The sequence below is a fragment of the Anabrus simplex genome, chromosome X (assembly GCF_040414725.1).
Source record: "Anabrus simplex isolate iqAnaSimp1 chromosome X, ASM4041472v1, whole genome shotgun sequence".
Taxonomy (NCBI): domain Eukaryota; kingdom Metazoa; phylum Arthropoda; class Insecta; order Orthoptera; family Tettigoniidae; genus Anabrus; species Anabrus simplex.
Genome location: NC_090279.1, coordinates 139,504,615 through 139,512,361, shown reverse-complemented (window position 1 = coordinate 139,512,361; position 7,747 = coordinate 139,504,615).

Here is a 7,747-nt window from a genome sequence, read left to right as displayed (position 1 = left end):
TGCAGCATTACACTTTGATAGAAAACGAGAAGCAGCTGTCAACAGTCTGATATATCACCTTAGAAGAGTGATGAATTCTTATTTCTTGACCAACAAAGAATGGACCACTCTTACAACACATACTCACATCTCCTCACTAAAGTTAAATGACGACCCTTTTGACACTTCTTACCTAACTACATCCAATTTCCTTTGTAGGAGAGAAAAATACTACATTTCCTGATCATGATTATACTTCCTCTCTCATTATCCAGATGGCTGTATATTGAGCAGCCAACCCAGAATTCCTGAAAGAGATTGTCAATTAAATATCCCAATAAATACCCCATAACAACATAGTCACACTTCTTAGACCAGGGCCACCATCTCACTGTCATATAGCTCCTCAATTTTAATCACATAGGCTGAGTAGACCTCCAACCAGCCCTCAGATGCCAGGAATTGAACCCGGGGCCTCTGGATAAGAGGCAGGCATGCTACCCCGACACTGCAGGGCCAGCACAAGTGTAAATAGCCTGCTTGTATTTTTTGTAAAATAGGGAAACCTATTTATCGGATGGCCCTCGTATACTATGAGACCTTTAAATTTTTCACTTGGATTCATGAAACATTTTGACACTACAGGGGCGCAGGAGGGACTGTGATCAAGAGCTTACATTCTATTACAAGTTAGTTTACTAATAAAAGCGAATTAAAGTATAAAATTCCAGAATATCTCACTTATCCCATTTAATACAGAAGAAATCGAACAGTAGCTGAACTAAGGAAAGGAAGATAAAATGACGCACAAAATGGAGAGTTTGTTAAAGATGAAGCCATACTTTCCATTGTAGACTTAGTTAAATGTAAAAAAAACTTTCTAGTTTGTCAAACAGACAATGTTAACATAAATTATTACACTATAAACACACCCGTAAAAATAAACACTCTATTACACAAAGAATGACATGTTTCATTCTACAAGAACATCCTCAGATTCTATTAAATCACACAAAATATGCATATATGTACAGCATTGTTTACGTTGCATAAACTTGTCAATGATGGAGAGTTCAGTGATAATATGAGCCAGTACTGACAAATAAGAAATTTACAAGTATTAATATATCGAGAAAACTCCTGAACTTATCTAGACTGCCAATGCCAACTTTGTTGTCACCAAATACTATTTCGGGACTGTGGTCATGGAGAGGTAAATGGAAAGTTTTGAGTATAGCACAAACATTACGGAGAGGGGAAGGGAAGCATGAGAGGGGAGTGCCGAACATTGTGGATTCCTCCTACTGGATGTTAAAATCTAGTACACTGTACCATAGAGAGGAGAGGGGGAAGTAGGATGGAATGAGTGGAGCACTGTGGAATACTCTTTCCACACTGGAGAGGGGAGAGAAGGTTATTAACCTACTTCATGTTATAATGTACTTTTATGTAAGATGGATGAATGCAACTGAATGATTTTAGATGAATAATGTATGGAATTGAAATAGAGAATATCTATAGGATATTATTGTGATAAATGCCAATTTAATGAGTAAGTATGGTCCAGATATTATGTGAGTAGAGCGACGTGCGGGGAATTTTTTAAGTGTGTATGGTCATTTAAGTTGGTTACGTTAGCACTTTTTGCGATGTAGATCTCGATTGCTTCCCTCATATTCGAAGATTTGATTTTATTTTCAACGTGTAAAATTTTTTGATCTGTGTTGATGTCTGTGAAATAGTGTGAACTGTCGTACATGTGCTCCCCAAAGGCTGAATGCTGATTATATCTGATCGTTTATTGTGTTCTTTGAATCTTGTGTGGAAATGTGCTTTTGTCTGACCTATATAGGTGGCATTGCAGTTAAGTTCTTGGCACTTGAGTTCATAGAATCGTGACTTTGAGAAGGGGTCTTTTTTGTTTAGGTGCACTTGTTGATGTGTCTCTGCAGTGTGTTGTTCATCCTAAAGGTTAATTAAAACCCTGTTTCCTAAAGATATAACCTACTTTTTATGTGTTATTATTAATGTAGTTGAGAACCAAGTGTGGTGGTTTTCCAGGGACTTTTCTTTTGTTTGTTTAATATTTTATCTACTGTGCCTGGAGGGTGGTTGTCTTCTTTCATGATTTGTTCAACAATTCGTGCCTCTTTATTGAAATCCATTGTGCTCATTGGTATGGAAACAGCTCTGTGTATCATTGTATTCAATCCTGCTATTTTTAGTGTGTATGCATGGTTAGACTCGTCAATAGCATGCAACACCTGAGTGGGCTTGCTGTACACTTTGTAAGACAGGTTGCCATTATTCCTGCTGATTGTGGTGTTATTTTCTTATTAGATTCTTGCTCCATTGTGAAGCTGGTGGAATTTTGTAAATAATTTAGTGTGTTTAATAACTGGTGTGCATTAGTGAAGTCATTATCATATGCACATGATGTCACCTACATACCTGCTCCAGTATAATATTCCTTTTGAATGCTGATACGTTCAGAAGATGTTTTCAAAGTTATTCAAAAGAATGTTTGCTATTATACCTTATAATGGTGAGCCCATGGCTAACCCTTCTTTGTGGCAATACATCTTGTCAGTGAATGCAAAAGCTATTTTGGTGTAGCATTGTTCTAATAAGGCTAATTATTTCTTTGGTTTCCTGCAGTGAAGTATTTTCTTTATGAAGATTTTCGATAATTTTAATGGATTCATCTATTGTTACGTTGGTGTACATGTTAGTGATGTCAAAGTGTATCTTTAACCCTTTACCACCCACATTTTTTCTCCGCTTATCCCCAGGTTTCAACCTATTAATTAGGAAACATTCAAACAGAGCACACCGTTTCAGAAAAGGTTAAATATTATAAAAAATATTGATCACAATGTATTCACATTTTCAATAATATTAGAAAATAAGCCATCATTTACAACATTTAACATACGATCATGTCCATTTCTCTATTCATTGAGTCATAAGTTTGTCGGATCAAACCCCCACCCGTGCTGGAGATACTCAACACTGAGGTAGGCTGTATTTGTCACATTCTCATGTTGTCTAAATCCCCCGAAGCCATTAAAGATGAGATTCTGGAAGTGTAATGGTGACCTTGTATATCAACTTTCATTTCCTCTAGCAAGTGTCTTCCCATTCTGTTTCTATTTTACTGAAATGCGCCTGTTTGATTGCTGCAATGATATATACGCAATTGGTAATGTCAATGAATAGATTGTCTCCGCCTAACATATGTAAAAATATAACCTATTTCTCATAATACTCTTTTGAAATTATTGATAGGTTCAACATCATCCGTATAATCATTGAATAATGAAACAAAATGTTTGTGTTACCTGAATTGCAGCCACATCATCATCAGGTCCGATATCTAGATATCCGTTTTCACTTATATCACAGTTATCAGTAAAATTATTTTTGTTGATATGTTATTTAATCACTAAAAATTTACCTCCACCCCTGCTCAACAATTCTGTGTCATTTCTTATGCCGTTATTCAGCTCAGTCTCAATATCCGCAGTATTCAATCCCGTCATGTTTACGAACTAAACAGCTGACCAGCACTCGCGGAAGTTCAAGACCGTTGCCTAGACAACTTCAAGACAAATTCTCAGTCTTCTTTTATTTCCTAAGGCTAGTATATTGTACTGCATGTTCATCAATGCCTAATAAACAATTCACCACCAAAAAATACAAAACTATTGCATAGATTGCACACATATGCAGATAATGCAGCTGGGTGTTTTCGGGCAATAAGGACCGTAAGGCAAAGTGAACAGTCGGGCGCTTTCGGGCGGGAAGGGGTTGATTAGTTCTAGGCTGGTTTTAATTTATCTGTCTTCTTTATGTGCGACTTTCTCTTTTAGGATTTTCTCAGTTGTTAGCTTAAATTGTAACTTAGCACATCATAATTTACTATTGGTCTAATGGGACATGAGCTTTTGTGTATTTTGGGGATGGCTCTTACTGTGGGGAGTTTGGGATTTTTTGATGGTGAGGCTTTCTTTTTCTTGTTCTGTGAGAATGAGGTCTGTTTGCTGGATAGCTTGTTTTATTTTGTTTTGAAATTTATTTGTAGGATCACATGGTAGTTTTTGAATTCCGTTGTTGTTGATGACAGCTATTGTTTTTTTCTATATACCCAAGAATAGAACATAACAAGAAGTGTCAAGAGTATAGATCTTGAATAGCAGTGCACTCGCATTTCAGATATGTTCAGACACCGTTCTCTTCTGTAGTGTCTGTAATTTAGAACTCAACTAGCACACATTTATTCAGAGAACAGTGTGCATGAGCTGCAGAATTTCGCCTTTAAGCAACTCCTGGACAATATCACATCTATAAATTAGCAGTTCACAGTGTTGGGAGTAGATTTTTGCTGTCGAGTCACAATTATTCATTGAATATCCCTCTTCCAACTCTCAAGGTTTTCAAAGACTCTGAGGTGTAAGAATGATGTACAGGAATTGACTTTTATGCCAGTATAACTACAGACGTGTGCTGGGATATTCAGCTTCATCAAATACCTCTAGAATGGACCCAAATTACACTCGCCAACATGAAAGTAGAATGTTATCACATCACCATGTAAACTATCAGATGAAGAGAGACTGAACTGTAAGCCACACATTCAGAAGATTACAATTTACTGTGTTTACAGTAGCAACAGACAGAGCAAGGAAAGATGATGACAATAAGTCGCTTCTTCTCCGAAATTATTTCACAGCTTCTCCGCCAAGGCAGAGTTTTACTATGAGATCGCCCAACATTAGTAACATTGTAAAGAAGTTTAAATGATGCAAATCTTACCTGGAATTTCTTTTGGAGGCAAAATATGTTCACTATGAGATTCAAAGACCTACTGGTCATAACCGAATTAAATCCAGCACCCACAATTGTCCTTCAGTTCAGCAGGTACTAGCACTAAAATTGGATAATGTATGATAGGAGATGATGTCAATCCCACAACAATACCATTACCAAACCATGGAGAATAAAAACATAACCATACAGCCTACAGAAATCCATTTCAATAAATGCCAGAGGTAATCAATAAATAATAAACAGTCATTTGAAGGGTACTTAGCTCATGAATTTTCCTGATGCCTCGATCTTGAAACGCTGCCTGTCACAACTTCATTGGTAGCTGGACCTAACCAAGGTTCCTTCACTATCAAGTCCACAACTTTAATTCAGCTTTTTGCCACTATCAAACATAGCATGCACTGCCATCTCACTAGTAAATGCTAGAGGCCAATTGTCCACTTGGCGACCATAATCTGGGGGCATGTGCCACCAGAACCCCTTTCCTTGCCCCATGAACAAAGTTTCTGTCACTAGTTGGACCTTTAGATGTATATAAATACTGTTGTTTGTATTTCCTAAGAGTTGGATGCCTTGCGTAGCACATTATCACATACTCCCAGACATAGAAACAAAAGAGAGACATACTTTTCGTAGATGCCCATGTAGCAAATGGCGACTGCTGGGGTTAATATTGGAGAAGCACAAAGTAAATTATGTCCCTGCCAAACTTATTCAGCTACTAAGGGATAAATTTTGATCTCTATAAAGTTATTTGCCATGAGACTCACAAGTGATGAATTTGTTGTTCTTTCAAGCCAGGCTGGTTCCTCTTTGATTTTTACTTGCAGATCCATTTCACACTGCAACTGAAGTAGTTAGAAGCTACTGGGGTTCTTGATTACTTCCAATGATTTTACACTGAAACATAGCCCAGAGAAATATATTACCTTATTGCAGTCATTGCTACTTAGGTTATCTGTCAACAGACTAAGCATTATGCTTGAAATTTTACATGACCGTCAATATTATGAACATACCAAAAAGACTCAAAATTTTACACGACTGTTAATATTGTGATCATACCTATTGGACCTCAAGTTTTCTATGACTGATACTATGCAGAACAATCTCCATAACAACACAGATAACCATAACAAGAATTCTACATATGATATCCTAAACGGAAACTTCTCAAAATTTCGAACCCTACTACCATATGTCGCAGCCTACAATGTAAAGAACAACTCAACATTCACAGCGTCACTATTAAATTGCAAACATAGGTAAATAACACAGCAACACAATAATTAAAATTATGCATTACATATTGTAATTTCTTTCTGAAACTAATATCCGCTATTCTTCACCTGCGCAGCCCTTCAGAAAAATTCTTCACTCCAAAAAAATTTTGATAGGTAAGGTAAGTTACGTTATATTGCTACAACACACGAGGAACAGATTTGCCGGCACTTGTGACACAAAGGCCAGGAGTTTTCAAAAAGAATGCCAGTTATATGTGTATACAGTTTAAATGCTTAAGTAGAAATAAAATTTAAGAAAATTAAAAATATTAAATGTTAAAAATATGTAGAATGCTGAAACTGAGAAAGATTAGTATTAACTTCTTACTGTTCCCAATTGAGATCTATAATTTTCGCAAAAGTAAATTATAGAACTTGAACCTTACCGACAATAGAGATTGTGGACACAGTGTAAATGATAGAATCAAAATTTCTCAATGAAGAAAATCTGTAGCACAATAAATTAACGGAATAGGCTGTACAAATGGCTAATACGCGTCTTATGTAACACATACCTCACACCTAGAGACAAAACCTGATATTTTAATTCAGTGTAATCATTTAAAACAAACACTTAAAGAACGGATTTGATTTGTATCAGTCAGTAGAACGGGCTGAATTTAGGAAAGGATGAATTACCAGTGAGAACTCCAGAGTACACGACACTTCTTGAAAACAGCACTGGGTGCAATGTCCCGTTATATTTGTAACTATCAACTATCAATACCGTCCTGCTCTAGTGGGCTTTACACGTGGTCAAAGAGAATGAGTAAGAGATGACTCTCAACGTTATTTTTCACTTCTGAACGCAACGGCTGCGAAAAGATTGCCAGGAATTGCACACCAGCGCCTCTAGTGTAAACAGGGATGAACTAAAATTACCGGGCGGGTGATTTAAATCGTTTAGCGCGCGGAGGGTCCCCAGGTTCTCGTCCCCCTCCACTCTTAAATATTATATTAAATATATTTCTTTTTTTCTCTTCTATTTTTCTTTCATTTCCTTTTCTTTCTTTCCTTCTTTCTGTTACCTATTTCTGAAATACTGCATTCTGAACAACAATACACCTGGAGGTTGGGCTGTGCTTTATTATTATTATTAATAATTTTTTTGCTGGAGAAAAGAAGCTTACAAGCTTGTGCTGCTTATTATAATTATTTCAATTATGCAGCTATATTTTATTTTTACTCATTCACAAAGCCTTGAAGGATCGGAGTGACTGGCCTTGCCTGTGCTGCTTTTGTTTGTTTCTGCTGAGGAAAAAGGAAGCTAACTCACAAAGGGAGGAAGGAAGTGACCTGAAGGTGAGTGGGATTGGCAATCCTTATCTCAGATTAAGACCTATGACAGAAATAGACACTAACATCCCCTCGTACATCAGTCCTCTTTAACACTACTTAAGCCAACTGTAACACTCAATAGTATCAAGATATGCCACTTATGCAGGAAATAAAATATAAATACAATGTAATAAAGAAAACCATATACAGGAACCAAAATGATGAAAGGAAACTCATATGCTATGGAGGGAGTTTGTAGGATTCAAAGGTAAATTGAAGTGAAACATGATCTTTTGATTTATGGAGCTATATTCTACCTACTATCCACAGTGTTACAGGTATAAAATTGTGTAGAAATTATATTCAGCAGTGTTAAT